The 22,417-nt window shown below is 42.2% G+C and overlaps 1 pseudogene; it reads left to right on the top strand.

The window, feature by feature from the left end:
- The first annotated feature begins 1,852 nt into the window (after positions 1–1,852).
- LOC141768507 (uncharacterized) lies at positions 1,853–20,013 on the top strand (annotated as a pseudogene).
- The last annotated feature ends 2,404 nt before the right edge of the window (positions 20,014–22,417 follow it).

The raw sequence follows: 22,417 nt of genomic DNA, 5'->3' as shown, positions 1-22,417 counted from the left end.
AAAATGATTGATGTAAAACAAAGAAAAGAAAATTACACTTTGGTTGAACTGGTTATGCGACAAGGGATCACAAGTAGGCGTTGCTTTGTTTTAGGGGTCACAAGCTAAAAGGGTTGGGAACCGATGCTCTACAGTCTAAACTAGGGCTATCAGAGTTAATGCGATTGTTACGGCCGTGGAGCCGTTTAGTTTGTATTGGAGATGATCCTGCCCTATATTATCATTTTTTTTGTGGGATCGAGAGTGTGTGTGTGCCTTTGATGCTGTAAAATCTCTTCTTTGCAGTGCCCCAGTCCTGGCTGCTCCTAACTTCACTCTCCCGTTTAAGCTTGAGGTGGATGCGAGTGCTGTTGGAGCCGGAACGGTGTTGCTGCAAGATAGTGAACACGGATTGGCTCATCCAGTGTGCTTCGTCTCCACCAAGTTTAAACGACACCAGTTAAACTACTCCACCATTGAGAAGGAAACACTGGCCATGCTGCTCGCCCTGCAGCATTTCGAAGTGTATGTGGGTTCCAGTTCTATACCAGTCACAGTGGACACAGACCACAACCCCTTGGTGTTCCTCTCCCAAATGTTCAACTGTAACCAGCGGTTGATGCTAAATGGTGAATGGACTTGCATTTAGCATGTCAGCAGTCACCCATTCACACACAGGTTTATACACTGATGGCAGAGGCTGCTAAGGTGCCAACTTTGCCCATCAGGATGTAATCTAAATTCTCCTTCACACACCGATGGCTATGCCTTTGGGGTTAAGTGTCTTGCTCAAGGACACATCAACATGTGACCTGGAGCAGCTGGGGATCGAACCACTACTTTCCGTTTGGTTGACAACCTGCTTTACCCTCTGTGCCACAGCCACAATTGATGCGGTTGGCCCTGATGGTCCAGGGGTTCAACATTGTGATCCGGCATAAGAAGGGTGTGGAAAACGTGGTGGCAGATGCTTTATCTCGTGGGTGAAGTGTGCTCAATTTTTTTTGTGGTATTGAGGGTTTTTTCTGGGAGGGTTAGCAGACTCAGTTAAAGATGAGTTGACTATTCGTGACGAGTCAGTTAGCCTAGATAGCTTAGTTTCCCTAGCCATTAGCCTAGATAACCGCCTCAGGGAACGCCGTAGGGAAAGGACTAGCAGATCGCCATCTTTGCCATCTTCTCGCTCCATTCCTCCTCTCGCGAGGTTTAGCTCCAACACAGCCCCAGGACTCGGCTTCTCCTCGTAGTCCCCCACTCCCTCCATGCCACCAGGGGACTTGACTCACTCCAGCGGAGCATTTCCAGAGGATGCTTTGTATATACTGTGCTCAACAAGATCATCTTGTGGCCTCATGTCCCCACCGGCCAAAAGATGATGCTCGCCAGTGAAGTTGGGAACATTGGTGAGCAAGATGAACTTAAATTCCCCCAACAGTTTGAGTTTTGATGCTACTCTGTGCTTGGGGCAGTGTGAACTTGCTGCTCAGGCTGGCATTATCATTAGACCCCTTACAGTTCCTCTTAAGGCCCATGGACTAAATGGTAAACCGCTGGCATGTATCACCCACATTACTGAGCCTGTTCACCTTGTACTCTCTGTTAACCATCACGAAGAGATCCAGCTCCACATCATTGAGTCACCAAACTCTCCTTTAGTTTTAGGCCAGCCCTGGTTAAAGTTACACAACCATCACTTAGACTGGAAGGAGAGGAACTTGTCTTACATACAAACAGCAAAGAGATTGAACTCTCGTCAAGCCCGGTGGGCATTGTTCTTTGGAAGATTCAACTTTACGCTGACTTACCGACCTGGATCTAGGAACCTGAAACCTGACACGTTGTCCAGACAAGCCAAGTCAGACCACAGCGAAGAATGCTTAAGGAGCGCAACCAGATCCTGGTACCTCATCGTCTGTTCGTGCCGGATTCAGTTCGCTCACAGGTACTCTCATGGGCCCACACATCACGTTTTGCTTGTCATCCTGGCATAAATCGCACTATGACATTGTTACAACGACACTTCTGGTGGCCATCTATGAAGGTGGATTCTCGTGCTTTTGTGCTTCGCCTGTGAAACCTGGGGCCGCAGTAAATCCTCTCACCGAACTACCACGGGACTGCTCCGTCCTCTTCCTGTTCCCAGTCGGCCCTGGAGTCACATTGGACTCAATTTTGTTACCAGTCTTTCAGCCTCACAAGGCTGAAAGACTTACTATAGTAGACAGATTTTCTAAAGCCGTGCATTTTGTGCCTCAGCTAAAACTCCCCACAGCGTCAGAAACAGCGGATCTCCTGGTGCAGAATGTGGTCCGGTTGCATGATACACCAGTGGACATAGTGTCGGATCGTGGACCTCAATTCACATCACAGGTATGGAAGGCTTTCTGGCTTGCATTGGGAGCATCTGTCAGTCTTTCCTCTGGTTATCATCCTCAGACTAATGGACAGACGGAGCGGGCCAACCATGATCCGGGAGCGGCACTTCAATGTGTGACCGCCAGGAATCCCTCTTCTTGGAGCTTGCATCTCCCATGGGTTGAATACGCACATAACTGCTTGTCGAGCGCAGCCACAGGGATGTCACCGTTCGAGTGTTCGTTGGGATATCAACCTCCGCTCTTCCCAACCCAAGAAGAGGAGATTGCGGTTCCGTCCGTCCAGGCCCACCTTCGCCACTGCCGGAGGATTTGGAAGGATGCCCGCTCCGCTCTGCTCCGTTCCACCGAGCGCAACCAGCGATTCACAGACCGTCATCGGACTCCTGCCCCAGCTTTTCAACCAGGTCAGAAAGTTTTGCTTTCCTCCAAAGATATCCCATTACAGACTGAATCAAAGAAGTTAACACCTCGATACATTGGACCATACGTCATTGACAGTATCATTAACCCCTCTACCGTTAAACTGAAGTTGCCTCCATCCATGAGGGTTCATCCTACCTTCAATGTCTCCCAGCTTAAACCTGTAAGCATTGTGCCCTCCAGCCACTGCCCCACCACCCACCCGGATCATCGACAACCTCCCTGCTTACACGGTCCGGCGGTTGTTGGATGTACGCCGTCGAGGTCGGGTTTTCAGTATCTGGTGGACTGGCAGAGTTATGGACCTGAGGAGAGGAGTTGGGTGTCTCGGCAACTGATCCTGGACCCTTCCCTCATCCAAGACTTTTATAGAAACAATCCTGACAAGCCTGGTGGATCGCCAGGAGGCTCCCATTGAGGGGGGGGGGGGGCTAATGTTATGATTCAGTTCATGACTCCATTCATGAACTCAGCCTTCCTAGTGTGTCTTTTCCCTTTTTCCCTTTGTGCCCAGTTCCCTGTCTAGTGTGGGCGTGTCTGGCTGTCGATGTGGGTGTATGAGTTTTTACCCGGCAGACTATCTCTCTCCTTCACTGAGGCAATCAACCCACCTGTGCAACCTGCGCAGCTGCAAATCATCCTATCATCCACCTCAGCATAAATACTCCGGCTTTTCAGTCATTCGACCCCAAATCGTTGACTCAACCTAAGTGGTAGTTTCGCCTCGGCCTCCTAGCTTGTACTTTTCAAAATCCTGTTCATAGTTTTTGACCTCGTTCATGCTTTTTCTGTGCTCAGGATCATCGCCTACCTGCCTGCCTTGCTCATCCCAGCCTGCTCATTCCATTCATTCTGCCATCATTCATGCTTTTTGGAAATAAAGTATTTTTGTTCAACATCCGCCATTGTCTCTGTCTGCGTTTGGGTCCAACCGTACACTGATTGTAACATAAGCAAGCATATTTGTCCACTCCCATGTTGATAAGAGTATTAAAATACTTGACAAATCTCCCTTTAAGGTACATTTTGAACAAATAAAGTGTGCTATTAATTTGCGATTAATCACAGTTAACTATGGACAATCGTGCGATTAATCACGATTAAATATTTAAATCGATTGACCGCCCTAGTCCAAACTCAACACATTAATCTACTTTACACTCCAGTTGCCAGTTTAATAAAAAATAATGCTTATGCTTCTTACACACTGTATACATAAAGGGGTGATAGGAAAGTATCTTTTTCAGAGATGCTCTTGACTTTCCAGTCATCCTCTGCTCCCTTTCACAGAAATGTCCTTTATTGTGAATTCAACTATTCACATTGTTAAAAATAAAACAACTTTGGTTTTTCAGAATTGAGCGAGCCAAACAAATCAGTTTGTTTGGAAATTAAAATATAGATAGCAAGAAATGTTTTTTTTCCCGGCAGGTCTAAGTGAGTTCATTCAGTCGTTCTGCAGGTAACAAAGCTGTAAAACTCTCTGAGCCGTGGCGGGAGGCCGGTCCAGAGAGAGTTAAAACATCCAGTGAATAATAATAAAACCTCAGTAGAGCGCCGTCACAGTCTTTCTCTGGTTGTTCCAGGGTGGACCACTGGAACAGTGTAAAGAGCGTCTCGCTCTCATCACAGACAACTCTCTCCTGGTCTTCAAGTACGACTTCATCATGTTCAACTGTGAGCAGATCCAGAGGATCCCACTGAACATTATCGACCGCATCTCCCATGGCAAATTTAGCTTCCCAAAGCACTCCCTGCTTCAGTAAGCCCTCATTAGCCCTTGATTAGTCCTTCTTACACCTTATATCCACAAAACCTGTAGCTTTATCCTCAGAAGGTCTTGTACTTTGTGGTGGGAAATGAAAATCGGGAAACTTATGACACTTTAACTTAATAGAGACACATTCGTTGGCATTTGAACTGTGTGCAAAGCAGCATTGTGTTAGAGAGAAAGCCTTGGATCTCTAGTGTCCTGTCTCATTTTTAGTAATGTTCAGTAAGTCTACTTTAAAATTTATCTTTGGAGTGTTTCGTTGCTAATGAAAAAATAAAAACCCTACTTGGAGAATTCCAAACATTAGCCCTAATTATCTGCGATGTGCTCTAATTTGCTTCACAAAAGTAAAATTCCCTGTGAAAAAAAATGTTGGCACATGATTAACCATTAAAGCTTGGGGAGGCAGGTTGGAGCAAATAGGATTAAAAAGTTATAAAACGGTCACTATATCCTGACAGTAGTGCATGAGACAGGTAATCTGAAAAAAAGTCCTGTGTCCTTCGATGTCCTCTGGTGCTCTTAATGGCATCTGCAAGATTTCACAGACCGTAGGAAAACAACAAATCAGAGCCGAGCTGGAGCCTTGCCGTCTCTGAGCAGCTGTCAATCACTCGCCAACTCCGAACAAACGGTCAAACTAGGCAGCACTGATCAAATATGAATCGATATTCTGTTACTGTAATTCCTATTTATAAATGTTTTCAGAATCATATTTCAGGGTACTGTTTGGTTGTAAAATGAGAAAGTTTGGGACCTGGCAGCCATATTGAGATCAGTTGAGGAAATACCAAGCACCGCCCACCAGCCAGAGTAAACTTAGATGTTTCTGAATACATTTTACGCGAGACATAGGCATTACACTAACAGCATATTGATTGATATTTGATTAGCACTGCCTAGTTTAATCGTTTGATCGGAGTTCGCGAGTGATTTGACAGCTGCCTCAACGCTCTCTCTCTGAAATGACCTGTGATTGGCCAAAATCTCCCGTCACGGGCTAGATTTCCTAAAGCCTGAAAACAGAGCCATGAGGGGGTGCAGAAGTCTATTTTCTCTCGGAACACTTGAATTACAATATGCTGAAAGGTTATTATGGAATTTTTGCCCAATGATGCAAAACATATTCTGTCTACTACCACTTTAAGCTCTAACACAAAATATGCCTCGTCATATTTATTGTTAGCATGTAACAGTGTCATAACTTATTCCAAAGTCATGTTATCATACAACACATTCTCAAGTTTTGTGAACATTCTGATGTAATGAAGAATTTAACATGCAGCCTTTTTCAATGAATTTCAAAGGTTGAAATGATGCATGAAGTATGCATGATTTGCTTTAAAGTATTGACAGTGATTGGAGTTGTCAGTGAGAACAGTGAGACAATGCTGAGGGCGGCATCACAAGGCTGTGCAGTGAAGGGGATACATGCAGAGGATCGGCGCAGGGGGCAGCCAGGGACACGTGGAACAGCCTGGAACAGGCATGGCAGCGAGACGAGTATGCGTTTTCGGGGGTAAGAAGTGCATATCTGTCACTTGGAGCTGTCGCTTAACTGATTAGTGGCAAAATTAATGTAGTCCTTTCATCCAAACCTTTTAAAGACGGCTCAGGGGATACCAAACCAACTAAAACTAATTTGATGAATAAATCGTAATGCGCTGTGAAGAGCTTAGAGAACGCAGCCTTTATTGGAGGCTTTATATCTGCACATTACATTAAATTATACATAAAGCGCTCGTGAAAGCCACCCGGGAGTCCAACAGTAAAGAGACGGATTCAAATGAGAAAGACTCGACCCTCAAACATTCCCTCTTTCTGTCTTCCTCTCCGTCTCTCCCTCAGGAAGTGTCTTCTTTTGTTCGTCTAGGTCATTCTGTCTTGTTTTTGGCAGAAATTGATCTACAGTAAAGTTCATGTATATATAAAAAGTAATCCTCCCTGCTGCTGTGATAGTACATGAAACTTTGTTTCCACATCACAAAATCGTTGCGAGAGCAAAGTAGGAAAAGTCAGGCTGTGAAGATTATTCAGCTGCTATGCTGTATTAATGTTACATTCCTTTTTCAGTTACATTTCATTTTAAGTCCCACTGTTTAGCATTCATAAGCAGTATATAAACATTTAGTATAACATAGTTATAAGCAGCTATATACTATAGCAACTATAAACTATCACTAGTGTGGGCACCCACCACTTGTGTATCAAGAGCTAATGAATGACAATATAGTAAAACACAGCTGACATCGTGTAAATTACGTCTTCATACAAGAAGTTATAACTGTTGACAAATACTTTACAGTAATGAACACTTAAAGGACCAGTGTGTAACATGTAGGGGGATCTATTGGCAGAAATGGGATATACTTTTACTAAGTGTATTTTCTTTAGTGTATAATCACCTGAAAATATGAATTGTTGTGATTTTGTTACCTTAGAATGAGCCATTTATATCTAGATGCGGAGCGGCTCCTCTCCACGGAGTCCGCCATGTTGTACCAGCCTCATTCCCAGGGCGTCAAATAGCGAGACTTTGTCACAGCCATTGATGTTCGATACCGCAGCACAAGGCACCCTTTAGCACCGGTATGAAATGCACCGGGTGTCCCATTAACTACGATGGAAACCCATCCGTGGCAACAGTAAATGCTCTGTTTAAAGAGCGAAGAGAAACACACAGGGCAGACGGGAGGGGAGGTGGATCGGTCCAACAAACACATGGCTTTCATCCAGGAGACCGTTATTCGTGTTCCGTGTGTCACTTTACAATCAACTGTTCGTTCGTGTCCAGTGTTCACAACGTTCAGTGTCATATTCCCTGTACAGGCGTAGTAGTTTTAAGCCCAACCATGTTGTTTTTTCCTAAACCTAAGTGTAGTGGTTTTATTGCCTAATCCTAAAGTGACACCAAGGGTAACTATTAGTTGACAAAGGGGCGGCATGTAACGAGTTGGTGACGACACCGGTGGCGGCTAGGCGTGTGCCGGCACTCATTGACACATTACTTTTTTTTTTCTCATTCACTCCCTGCTTGCTACACCCTGGCTTACTTAGCAGCTCTTCTTCTCTGCTCCCATGGCTGCTCGACTTCCGATCCCCTCACTCTAGCTGTCGCCGTCTCTTGCGTGTGTTGATGAATGGATGAGGAGAGATTAGTTGAGGTTGAGAAATATCCCCAGCTATACGACCCACAATGGCAAAAAAGATATTGCCTGGCAAGCCATAGCTCAGGTGAGAAATCAAGTTGAAGTAATGGGTGTCCACACATGATTTAAAACTAAGGCAGAGGTGGAAGAAGTAACGTTACTCAGATCTTTTACTTTAATAAAAGTAGCAATAAAGTAGTAAAAATACTCTGTATTAGTGCTAGGTGTAGCACTTGACCTTAGTTTAGTATACAGCTTGAGGTCACTGCACTTGGCTGCTGGTTACCAAGAAAAAGTTCCAGCATTATTTACTTATCATAAAAAACTACAAACTTTCAGTTTTACATTTCTAGTTGTATACAGGTTAAACAAAAATTCATCTCTACGAGAGAAACCTTCCGGGTAGAGTTAGCCATGTGATCCATTTTAATATAAGAATATTGATTGTCGCTGCCTTAACGGACAGACATGAATGATATTGAGCTTCTCATCTAACTTTGCAAGATATCAAAAAAGTACATTTCCCAAAATGTCAAACTAATCCTTTGAGGTGTTAGTGTGACGGATGTGGGTGGGGCATGGAAGGAGACGACACATGCACTCTTTTTCCAGCATTTATTCTCTGCCGAAGACAAATAAACTCTTTAATTGTCTTCTAATCTCCATCTTCTGTACCTCTGCTCCCTCAACATTGCAAAACAACACTGTGTGGAGCTCACTCATATACATCCACTCTACAAATAGCAACAGAAACAGGACAAAAACATACCTGCAGAAGACAAACAAACTCTTTAATTGACTTCTAATCTCCATCATCTGTACCTCTGCTCCTAAACATGCAAAATAACACATTTTACATTCACAAATCTTTGCAGCGCTATTTTAGTCATGTGACACGGCAAGATTACATAATTTACATAAGCAATACTACAGGTCTGTTGGGCAGTGGGCCCACCAGAGAATAAACCTTCATAGAGGCAAATAAGGTGGTGAACAAACACATCTGGAATGACCTACACAGACACGACAATGGACTTCATGTTCTTCACACATTCACACCGCCTGTGACGCTCTGTACTTCCTGCAGAGTTTCTCCCCATCACAAATGGCGCCCAAAACATCACATCAAAACATTGTCTAAACTTATGTTAAACTATCAGGAACAAAACCAAACAGCGGGGTAACATAACAGCATCGACAGTGAACATTATACACCAAACGTTATAATTTAAACGGCTCAATTTTGAATGTAAATAATAAAATAGCGCAGCTACTTTTCTCACACAACTTACCCTCGACAATGCAAAACAACAATGTGAGGGACGGATACTCAAATTAATTAAATAAAAAATAAAATTCTCAAATATAAATTGCAAATCAGACTTATTGATAAAGTGCATTTTTGACTCCATTACATTTAGCTGGGGTCTTGGGTGTGAAGTCTGTTATACTGTATGTGTTTCACATTGTGTTCTGTGGTTTGGTCGACATTGGAAGTAAAAGATTCATAAGACCTTTCAGAAAGAAAGAAAAGATGTCGAAGATATCTTCAGATTTGATTGATCAAAAAGCTCAGACAGAATACCATTGCCAAAGAAATATAGCTACATATATGCCGATGTAATTCAGAAAGTCTCCATTTCTCTACATCAGTATATCGGTATGATTCAGCTGCTCTTTCAGCTGTTACGGTAATGATACTTGGCTGTTCCTCTTGAGGTATTTCTGTTCACATTCAAGAGTGTGAGAATACAGGATATATCTGCAGCCTGATTTGCCAGCTGGCAAATCAGGCTGCAGATATATCCTGTATTCAGTCGGATGACAGTTGTCATCCGACCACTTGATGTCAGTGTGCACCCTTGGTAGAGACGGTTCAAAGCAGGAGCACGCCTCACCACATTTCTTCATCTGATTCATGTTGATTCTGCAACTGCTAGTGTGATTCAGTGTTGCTAGAAAGTCCATATATATATATATATATATACTGTATATATATAAGAAAAGTCGATACCTTCACATCAGGCCATTTTCTGGGCACATTGAGGCATTTCATTGCATTAACTGTTGCACAATTGTTACAAATTATTTTCCACAACACTGATGGAAGTATTGCACACATCCATTGCTTGTAGATCTTTTTTTGTTTTCTTTTTTGTTATGCAGTTGTTTCTTACAACATTTGATAGTAAAATGCCATGAAATCAAAGTTTAGACATCACAGGAAACCACAATCTTTTCTTGTATTTTCTCTGTTTTGGATATTATTGTGCTAAGCTGTGCAAGCAGGGTCTGAAATTGACATCCGCCAAGCACCAAATGCGGGTAGATTTTACATTTGGTGAGTAAATCTCGGAAGGCTATCAGCAACATTGGCGGGTAAACGTTTGTACCAAAATAGTCATATCATAAAAAACTAAGCTTGGTTGCACTGACAGTCTCTACTGCGTTTTGATGTCATTTACTGCTGCTTCCGTCCTCTGCTCTCTGTGTCGGAGTTTGACACACACACACACACCGATTGAGAGAGAGTATAAAGTATAAAGTTACAATGTTACAGCTGTGAATGTAGTAGTGCAGTGTCTGCACAGTTTAGGCTGTTTGTCGGTTAATGAGTGCTACAACTCCTCAAAGGGCTCAAGCTTAAGGATGGCCGAAAAAAATAGGATTGGGGAGGATGAAACTTAATTTTGGGATGAATTTGGGACGAGATTGTCACAATGAACAGTGATGAAAATTACGTATTTGTGTAGCACACAGTTCTTATTAAACCTCCTTGACAACATAAACACACACACAGCACATACCGCTGGCCTCTGACCTCACGACAGCCGCAGCGGCAACAGGGAATTCAACCAAAGTGTTGGGACCCACCATTACTGGTGGCAAAGACAATGAACTACGCTTCTCAGGATCCTTGAGTCATGCAGCCATTGAGTATCTCCACCCATGGACTCAGCTCAGTAACCATTGGCTGATGACTCATTCACACATAGATGTGAAATTCACCCAGTGCAAAACCAGAGGAATCTCTTTGTTCTTTCTCTTTCTTCACCTTCTTCTCAGCTCTGCTGACCTGCATGAGGTGAGCTGCTGCTCTCTCTCCAGACCAGAAACTGTAGAAGCAGCTCTGCTCTGATCTATGGCCTGTTAGGAAACAGACATAGCAACACAAGGAACTTCTAAGGCACAAGACGCGAGAGCCTGCCTTTTTACCAACTAACTTCAAGCAACAACAGCAAGGAAGTTAGCACCAAGCTATCAAGGTGCTGGGAAGAAAGTATTGGAGTGACCGGCTTCCTCCAAACTGCACTGTATTTGAGCACAGCAAAGACAACATCTTTGACTTGGAACCACAACTTCAGCACATGGAATTACCAACCTTTTTGCCCATGGATTGGTAACGTACTGGGCTTATCTTACTATCAGTAATTGCACATGGCTGAGCAAGACTGTTCAACTTTGATTTCTAGAATGTACCTGTGTTGATACGTTTAATGTTATTCATTGAGTTTGACTGTTGTGATATTATTTGTAGTTAAGATAGTTGGGTACCTGGCTTCGCCACATCTGATGTGTTTAGTTTATGCTTCACATAGACAAGGTCTTGCATGCAAACTAACCATCTTTCTAACCCACTGCATTATCTCACACACATTAAGATCACACACATAAACTGTGAATTAGTGTTAAACATATAAACATACACCTTCAGATAATCTAAATCCCCACACCTTTATTATCTTGTAAATAAATGTTTGTGGATTATACATGCTGGTCTGTTTAATGTTGTAAAGATTGAATAATGCCAACCTCTGCTATGTCAAGAACAATATCCTTCAACCTTTACTATCTAATTTGATTGTAGTTATTAATTTAATTATTAATCAACGTTCCAGATTGATAGTTTAGTATATTTATTGAGACTATATTAACGTTTTGGTTATTGGTCCCTGATTCCAGGGTGGTGCCCCGTTTATTATTAATGTTTATTGATAATTTTTATTAATACTAATAATTCTATTGATATTATTAATAAATTTGCTAATAACCAAACCTGTTCCTACCAAATCCCTACACAAGTCAACGAGTTAAACTTGCTAGTATTAACGTTAGACTGTTTGATGTTAATGGTAACGTTACAGTTAATGCTGGCTAACCAGTCAGCAGCCAACATTTGCATTAACAGTGAGCTGATAACGGTGCGTTGACTATGAGGAGTCAAAACTCCGCAGCTCCCTGAAATTTTTTTGACCAAATGCTACTTTTTACACATAAAAAATGTTTAAATTTAACTTAGCTGCGTTGTTAACATCAAAATCATGCAAATGAATTATTGATTAAGTTCTGTTAGTTTTGTATTCAAAATAATACCTTATTAACTCAATGAAATGTGCTGAAACAAATGTATATGTGACACAAAAAGGCAATTTATCATTTTGGCTGGTGAAAAATATGCTAGGCCGGTGGATATTTTCATCTATCAGTCCCCTTAGCTGGTGAGTCAATAGTGATAGAAGGTAAAATTTTGGACACTGTGTACAACTAAGCTTACTCAGGAAATTGATATTTTATAATAGAATTAATATAATTCAAATTACTGAACTGAGACTCCCAGACCCCCAGCTTTAGAACTAAGAATATCAAACTCCCTCTATGGAGCGTGTTATTTGGCGTCTGCGCTCTGGAAGCCTCCCCAAAACATTGATGATGCCAGTAGAAATTGTTAAGGGAGTGTCAGTATTTTCAGTCCTGATGATTTTGTTTTCATCGCACATTCTCCAGGTGAACCCATGACGGAAAAGCACAGCATATTCTGCATCTGTGGGGAAAGATTGTGTTTTAAATCCCTTCTTTCCAAACTGTCTAGACAAACTAATTACCCAGCATATCATCTATTTTTTTTATTCCTGTCTGAAAGAGTTCTTTTAAGAAGCCCCACTAGAGGTTGCTTCAGTAACTGTTGTAGGAAATTTATATATTTATTAAAGTTGGATATAATCCCAGCATTGCACTCCTCTGTTTTCTCATCTGATCACGTGTTTTTTTTTTCTCTGAATAAGGCTTCAGAGGAAGTGATGCCTTATGTAGCCCTCACCTACAACTAGTTAAAACAGTTTTATTAACTAGGATTTCTTCCTTACATTGTCAATTGTTATGCTGACACAAGTGGGCTTATTATTCTTTTTTACAGATGTTTTGTTATACAGATCAGGAGTCAGTCTTTGCATTGGTTCTTTTAGACCTGGTTTACTCATACCCCTTTCACACTGAGGACTCAACCAGGGTTGAACCAGGGTTGGTTGTGTATATGAAAGGGTTAACCCGCATTGATCAACTAGCCTTTACGACCCAGGTCGAGAGGTGGGTCGGACCAGGGTTGGACTAGGGCCGATTTCGATGTGAATTGCACGGACCAGGGTCGCTAACAAACAGGGTGAGACAAACCTATTCGGTTGCAAAAGAAGGCGCACAGTCCGTGACGTAACTGTCACAGGTCGCCGTGGCTCATAAACAAACTGTGGGGCGGCAGCAGGAATGATTTCAGACACACCGGAGATGAGCGATGGATGACACCAACATGGTTATATAGCGAGACATCGAGGTGCGGGAACTCTAGTCCTGACCATCCGCAGTGAGGAAGAAAAAACAGGAAGCTGACGGAATGGTGAGGGACAACGTAGTGTAACGAACATAACAAGGCTGCTGAATGAGAGAGACATCCGCCGTTACGTTACACGGAAACACAACGTGTTAATAATAAGCCTCACGGTACCGCCAGCTGTACGTGCATCTGTTTTTAAAGTGTGTTTGCACATCTTCTATTTGTAAAGTTACCTTTTTAAAGTTTTATCTTTCAATATAAACCTCCAAAAAGATCCATCTGTCACCTGTTCACTCTGTTGTAAAGTAACAAACCCAGCCCTGGTTCATTACATTATCAAGCAATTAGCAAACTAAATGAAATATAAAATCATTTTATTATGTTTGGACAAGCTCTTACATTAGCCAATAGTCGCAACATGCCCAGCTGAACAACTTTAGTAGGTCTACTATATGAAGCCAATCTTTGCTGGGATGGTGGAGTGAGTGAAATATACATCTCAGTCTTCAGAAGTTTCTAATCCTTTTGTAAATGTAGCCTATATTAGCCTATATTAGATAGCACAATGTAGTCTAATATATGATAAATGGGTACTGTAGATAGACAGAGGAGAAAAGGTTCATGATGATGAACAGATGCTGTAAATCTGTATGTTGTCTGTATGTTTTTGCATACATTACAGCTCCATACATACAACATAGTTAACATTTTATAAATCTAAAAATGCTGTATGTACTATATTTATACTGTATCCCAAAAACATGCATCATTCTGTGATATTTTATGTTTTTGCACAAATTGATGATGCCACTATCATCTCCTCTCTCTATAATCCCCCAGACCTGTAACCCCTCCCCCATTTCTAACACCTGAGCTAATTGGTATGCATTGTTCAGGATTCCTCAGGTCGTATCTGAATTGTCCTGACCAGCGTTCAACCCAGGTTGACTGGCTTGGTTTGAATTTACAAAAGGAGGGTTGGAGCAGGGTAGGATAACCCTGCTCCAACCATGAAAGTGGTAAAACAATCCTCCTCCTTTCATTCTGCAGTCTCTCCGACCATACAGAGAGCCAAAGTCCCGCCCCTTTCGGTGGAACCCACGGGACCTTTTTTAGGAAAAAATATGTACAGTAGTCAACGGCGAGAGACAAATATTTGTTTTGATCCCGTTTGAATTGCGCCATGAATCACACATTTGTTGTTTGTCAGTTTAAACGATAATTTTGCATGTCAAGAAAGCCACAGTTCGCCATAGGTTTGTCATAGTATCATTTAGTTTTGTGTGAAACTGCAACGTGGGCTACATCTCTCGTCTCGCACAATATACGTCACCAACACTAGCTAGCTAACTTAGCTATGTTCCACGCACAAACGTTATCTTACCTGATGTGTTTTATCCAGCGACACCTGGTCTTTTTATCAGTTGGGAAGAAATAGAATGAGCGAGACCCGTTGCTGGTGTGAGTTCATCCCAGTAGGAAACACACAGACATCGTAGCTTCAGAGAGCTAGACATCACGATGCCGCTTTTGGGTGTGACGTCTTTCTAATTACGTAAGAAGAAAATAAGTGACACGAGTGATTTACACATTACATCCACCAAGGGGCGCTAGTGTGCATGTGCACCCCTTTTGGTGTTTCACATCCCCCTCTTCCTTGGGGGAGGTGTTAGAGTTGTTAGAAACTGCATGAAAGTCCAAATATGTGCATGGGCAGATGAAATGGTTACAGGAAAATCCAAATATGGACATGGAGGATCTGTATATGGCCACGAAAGGGAACCATATAGGGTCACGGAAATGTTGTAAGTGTTTTTGGGGAGTGGTTTTCGGTGTTGAGGTCGGTCTGAGCAAACACTAAACAGTGACTGAGGGACACTGATTGCTGTATTTGACGGAGCTCTACACTGAATCTGGACGACGGCTGCAACTTTTCTGCGTATATCTAATTTCGCAGTGTTTCTGGACGCCAATTGCTACATTTTCACTGATTGCCTGATTTTCTGCAGCGCTGAATCTTGTTGATGCTGGGCTGCTTTTGGCTCCTAGAAAGAAAAAGTCTACTCCTAAAACCCTAAGCGATTTTCTGGATCAAAAAGCATAGACTCCCCAGTGTAAATGGGATGTTGAAGATTTTAGGGTTTTGGGTTATTTGTTTGACCAAGGGGCAGTCTACCTTTACACAAGAGAAGCCGACGAAATGTTTCTTCAAGGAACGACCCCTCACATTCGCTTTTTTGCCAAAGACTGGACTCATTTCAGAAACAAAATTTGTAAAGAACTAAGTAGCTCCAAAGGTCGGTACACAGCGCAATGGGATGAATCAGTGTCTGGAGAGACCTATCGTGTAGAAACAGATCTGGATGTCTACGACCCTGAGGCCTACATCTTTTTCAGACAGTGCATGGACAATACTGTTATTCAAATGCCTGGAGAGGCACCCCTGATGAGGATAAACTCTACCCCCTCACATCTAAAGAATGGGAAACATGGTTCACCACTGGATTTTTAGTCCAGTGGATGGATTGGGGGAGAACCCTTGATGCTTTCTTGCGCATCGATACCTTATTCAGATGGTATAAGATCTACAAGTACTAGGAAGACATTAAAATAAGACTTTTTGATGCTTCAGCCAACGTGGATGATAAGAAGAGATAAACTCCTGTAAAGCCTGTTTACAGGTTGTTCATCAAAAAGAAAATGATGCTACTATTGACTGTTCTAAACTTAAGCATTTGGCATTTGTTTATACAGGCGTGCGGCCTTATGCTTGGTGTGATGTGTTACCGAATATGCACATGCCTAATTATTTTACAAACTCCCAGAATGGCGGAAACGACAACTCATGGGTGGACAACTATGGTGAGGAGTTGGGGAAAAGGAATTTGACATTTCTTTCTCCTGAAGAAAAACCCTCGGACAAGGCCTGTTTGGACACTCTGAATGATGAGGATGACAAGACTGAACGCTTCTACTTTGAATATGAACCCCTCTCTGATCCTACTGTTCACAACGTTATAGAGGTAACCATAGGCTATTATCTACACACTATTCTTCAACAAAAAGCTAAGCAAACCTGTGTGTATTGTGTTTATCTGGTTGAGCTGTACAGAAGATGATGTCATTCATGCATTGACATACTTCCTTTACATTATCTTGAAGGACATCTGGAAGAAATTAAGCAAGAGATTTTTAATGAAAATTATACAAATGCGCAAACGTTTAAAATAGAAAAGATCTTATCTAGAAAGAGAAGACCGGGTCCGAATATGGTACTAGTCAAATGGGTAGGATGGCCAGACAAATTTAACTCTTTGATTTCAGAAAAACAGGTCATTCAGCTGCCATAAGGGCTTTCAAACGCACTGCATACTGCGACGGATGTCCAACATGGAGGGATTCTTTGTTACATTTCCTAGCAATTCTTCTACATCATTTTACCCCAACAACACAATAGCAAATTTTAGAATAAGGTTACCTAAACCTTTTCATTTTAAAGTATCTTATGAAGTGGGATTAATAGAAATTCAATATCTACAAACATGGACAAGCTTTTCATCAAATGACTGTTTATCTAAGAATGATATGTATCACATCAAACTTCAGTAAAAACTGCCTCTTGACAATGGAGCTTTTAGAAAAGTGGTCTACGACCACAGTGGATAACTTGTGGAAACGGCAGCTTGGGCTAATCACCCACCCTGCTGTCAAATAAATGATTACAGAAACTGAAATTATGGATACTTACCTCGAAAGTGACCTAAGCCTAACTGACAACCCTCAAATGGGACCCATGAACCCCTTGGGGCAAACTCAACAGAGACCTCAAGGCCCCCCTTCTGCTGAAGCTTAAGTCAAGAACGAGAATTGGATGCTGGAATGTTAGAACATTATACCAGACAGGAAAACTGCCACAACTGGCCAAGGAAATGCAATGTTACAACATAAGCATAATCGGGGTGTGTGAAAGCCGATGGAACACCTTTGGAGAGGTAAGAACTGCCACTGATTTGAGACCTTGCTCTACTCTGGCAACCCAAAGGAAGAAGACCCACATACATACGGAGTAGGACTACTCCTATCAAAGGACGTAGCTAAAAGTCTCATAGAATGGGAACCAATATCAGAACGGATCATCACAGCCAGGTCTGCATCCAAAGGACGCAATATCACATGCATTCAGTGCTACGCTCCAACCAACACTGCTGTGTTTGAAGAGAAAGAAACTTTTTACCAACAACTACAGGCAGTTTTCCAAAAGGCTCCCAAGAGAGACATTAAGATTGTGATGGAAGACATGAATGCCAAGATTGGAACGGATAACAACGACTGGAAGGGAACAATGGGGACAGAAGGTCGGGGGCAGATGAACGAGAACGGGCTTCTCTTTGCAAGCCTTTGTGCCCTCAACGAGTTGGTGATTAGAGGCAGTCTTTTCCCACACAAACAAACCCATAAAGCTACATGGATATCTCCGGACCACCGCACAGAGAACCAGATCGACCACATTGCAATAGACAGGAAATGGAGGAGAGTTCTCCTCGATGTCAGAGTCAAGAGGGGCGCCGATATAGCCTCAGATCACCATCTTCTCGTAGGAGAACTCCGGATGAAGTTGGCAGTAAAAAAGAAAGCTGGAAACAGGGTACAGAGAAGATTTAAGACAAGAAAACTAAAAGACATAAAGGCACGGCAAGAATGGGGAATTCTACTCCGCAACCGGTTCCAAACCCTAGCAGAGGGAGAAAACATAAATGACAACTGGGAAAGATGCAAGAAGGCTATCACTGACACATGTGAAACGGTCCTGGGGTACCGAGACCCCAAAAGAAAAGACTGGATTACTGATCCAACATGGAGGGAGATTGAAGCTAGGCGAGACATCAAACTGAAACTCAACAGAGAGACAGACCGCAATAAGAAGGAAGGCCTCCGACAAGACCACCAACAAAAGAACATAATTGTCAGAAAGAGCTGCAAGAGGGACAAAAAAGCACAAGCGGAGGAGCTCGCCAACAAAGCAGAAGCAGCAGCCAGGCAGAACAACGCAAAGGAATTGTACAAAATTACCCGACAGTTAGCTGGTAAGAACAAGAGCTTTAATCGACCTATCAGAGACAAACAGGAAAACCTTCTCACTAAAGACTCCCAACAACTAGAGCGCTGGAAGGAACACTTTGAGGAAGTCCTCAAAGTGTTCCTTGGACCTCCTCCGTCTGGACATTGAAGAAGCGAGACGAGACCTAAACATCAACTGTGATAGGATATCAAAGGAAGAAATCAAAAGAGCCATCAAAAAACTGAAGCTCGGCAGAGCACCAGGAAAGGACAACATCACCCCTGATGCACTGAAAGCAGACATCAGTGCCATCGCTGACATCCTCCAAATGAGATCTGGGTAAAAGAGGAGGTACCCAATGACTGGAAAGAAGGGCTAATTGTCACAATTCCCAAGAAAGGCAACCTCTGTGAATGCAAGAACTGGAGAGGCATCATGCTTCTCTCAGTCCCCAGCAAAATCCTCTGCCGAATCATCTTGGATAGAATGCAAGAACCACTGGACAAGATATTCAGGAAGGAACAAGCAGGTTTCCGGAAGAACAACTCCTGTACAGATCACATTGTCGAGCAGTGCATCGAATGGCAGTCATCACTGTTCATCAACTTTGTTGACTTTGAAAAAGCCTTCAACAGCCTGGACAGAAACATCCTGTGGAAGCTGCTCCGACATTACGGAATACCCATAAAACTGGTCAATCTCACCAAATGTATGTTCACGGGCCAAGTCATTTCAAATGGCAAGCTATCCAAATAAAAACAGGAGTACGACAAGGCTGTCTTCTGTCCCCCCTGCTCTTTCTTGTTGCCATCGATTGGACGATGAAAAATTCAGTGGATGGCCGAAGGACGGGGTTACAGTGGACTCCCTTCACACAATTGGAAGACCTCGATTTTGCAGATGACTTGGCACTGATCTCAGGAACACACACACAAATGCAACAGAAGACAAACAAAGTACATGAACACAGCAAACAGCTAGGCCTCATGATCAACGTTGGAAAGACCAAGGTCATGAGGATCAACACTAAATCCCACCAAGGAATAAATATCAAGGAGCAACCCCTAGGAAATGTGGCAGAGTTTGTCTACCTGGGAAGCAACATCAGCACAGACGGAGGAGCAGATAAGGATGTTGAACTACGCGACCTGTATGGCTCTCTTCCCAGCTCTCCAAAAACACAAAAATCAGAATTTTCAACTCAAATGTAAAATCTGTCCTTCTCTATGGCTGTGAAACCTGGAAAACCACAAACACAATCACCAACAAACTGCAAGTGTTCATTGACAACTGCCTCCGATACATACTGAGGATATGGTGGCCCAGAAAAATTACAAATACAGACCTGTGGAAACAGACAAACCAGGAGCGAATCAACAAAGAAATCAAAATGAGAAAGTGGAGATGGATCGGGCATACACTCAGAAAACAAGAAACAAACATAACAAGACAATCTCTGGACTACAACCCACAAGGAAAGAGGAAGCCAGGGAGACCAAAAAACAACTGGAGACGGTCTATGCTCGACGAGCTAAACAAGATCGGGACCTCCTGGCAAGAAGCAAAGACCACTGCACAGAAGAGAGTGAGGTGGAGATCCATGGTGGACGCCCTATGCTCCCAAGGGGGCCAAGAGGACTAAGAAGAAGAAGAAACTTCAGTACATCCCATCACAGAGTGTCTGTTTTACCCCTTAAGAGACTTGTAATTAACGTTTCGAGGAAAACTTGCTCAAATGTCGTGATTTGTACCAGGGGAAGTTCTTGACACCCCCGAGGACAGTGCATTCAAAGATGATGACCATATATCGCCTGATGTATATAAAGCTCCAAATGGAGCTGATATTAATGTAGGTATGTACAACATGTTTGTGTACAGCGATATTATAGACTATCAAACAGTAGGGGACAGTTATGTACCTCTTCTAAGAATCGTACATATTGCGGGGCCAAACAATCATACAATCACAAGGACATACGACAGACCACACTTCCTCAGGCTCTGCAAGACGCACATCGATAGCATAGAAATATCTCTCAAATCAGATCAGAACCTACCTCCTTTTACATACGGAAAGGTAATACTAAAACTGCACTTCCGACCCGCAAAATATCACTTTTAGACAAGGCATTGACCATGTATCACCCCTATGTGCACGATGCGGACAAATACATTGCATACCATACGGCGCAAGCGGGGGGAGATTTGCCAGGATATAGTGGTCTCGGATCGCAATACGGGACTGGTCTTGGCGGTATTTTTCCAGGGCTTGTTTAGATTAGCATTTACACTGCCTAAAAAAGTATTTTGCTGCACCGCATTTAAAGACAGCCGCCCAAAAACATTGATTTTGATGTCATCACCAATGTCATGAGCCATAACAACAGACAGCAAGAGGGGTCGGGAATAATGGCAATTTCACATCGACCAGTAAAACACCCTCCTTTGGCAAAGGGGGAGTTCCCAACCAAGGAAACTCCGCCAAATTTAGAACAAGAAGAGCAATACCAAAACCAGAAAGAATACACAAGCAAGGAGAAGTAAGTCGGTAAAGCATCGCAAGAGCAGGGCTAAGGATATATTCTAACGGAAATGGCTTTGAAACACAATATGTCAAAAGAATGTGTAAAATTAGAATTAGACCTCTTTCTGGTGCCTCTAACCCAAACCAGTATCGAGAAATGTGCCTACGTTGAAATCCCTCCTCTAGCAGCAATTTCTGACTCTGCACCATTAGAATTTTATGTCCCAGCAAGTAACAAGGATTATTTGGACCTGAACAACACTTTTCTATATACACGTGTCAAGATCACCAAAGCTAATGGTGGCAATCTGGCACAAGGAGATGAAGTAGGATTCATCAACTATCCAGGATGTACAATATTTTCAATATAAGTGGACATTTCGCTGGGGGATCGAGTCGAAACACAATCATCAAACACCTATCCTTATCGCGGTATTATAGAATGTCTTCTAAATTATGGGAAGGATACTCTTCAGACACAATTTGGATATGGACTGTTTTGTATGGATACAGCAGGCCATATGGAAGATGTGACAGCTGGAGGAGATAACAAAGGACTTATCAAAAGAATGAGGTATACCGAAGGAGGTCGCATAGTAGAGCTAATTTCTCCTATACATTTTGATTTGTTTTTCCAGGACAAATTACTGATAAACGAAGTTGATCTTAAGCTCAAATTTATAAGAGCTAAAAATGAATTTTGTTTAATGCGTAACACTGTAGAAGATTTTAAACTCCATATTGTGTCAGCAAGCCTGTTTATAAAGATGGTCACAGTATTCATGTTAATGCATAGTAATGTTAAATGCCCTATCGACAGAGTCTGTGTGAAAAATTTCAGTATACCCACAGGCAGCCGAGTTTGTAATCAAGTAAATATATTTCTGGGGCAAATTCCGAAATTCCGAAATTTTCAAATTGCTATTTATATTAATAAACACCGGGTGGGGTCATTCTTTGACAGTTTTGGGAATCCACCGACATACGGGCATTTCCCAAAATCAATTTCTGCCTTTCTTAATAGAAATTGTGAGTCTGTGCAACATTCGGTAAAACAAGTACAGGACATGTGCCGTGTGTGGCCAACATTGAATTTTTTTTCTTTACCATATGGACAAAGGATTATCTTATCACGATCTAATGATGAAATATAGTAATAATTTGTCTGAAAACGATTTTCTGGTTTTTAAATTTGTGAAGAAAATACGACCTACCTTTTACATGTAGTAAAAGTGGTTTTGATTGTATACAATGTATGTAGGGGAGTTATTTCTAAACAAAATGTTGTAACTAAAATTGTAAATATCTATTATCAAGATATAGCAGTTTATAACTATATACACATATAATGTACCATGTCCTAACTGTGAGTATACGCTTTGTAATCATGTGCCTGTTTTATGGAAATAAATGAGTCTGAACATTATGGTCATCTCTCGCTTTATTGAAAATCACATAAAACATAGACATACATTTAAAAATCTACCCACTCTGTTAAATGTGGTTTAGGAGATAGAAAAGGAGTTGTT

Source organism: Sebastes fasciatus, chromosome 5 (genome assembly GCF_043250625.1).
Source record: "Sebastes fasciatus isolate fSebFas1 chromosome 5, fSebFas1.pri, whole genome shotgun sequence".
Classification (NCBI taxonomy): Eukaryota; Metazoa; Chordata; class Actinopteri; order Perciformes; family Sebastidae; genus Sebastes; species Sebastes fasciatus.
This window is presented reverse-complemented; position numbering and strand designations above follow the sequence as displayed.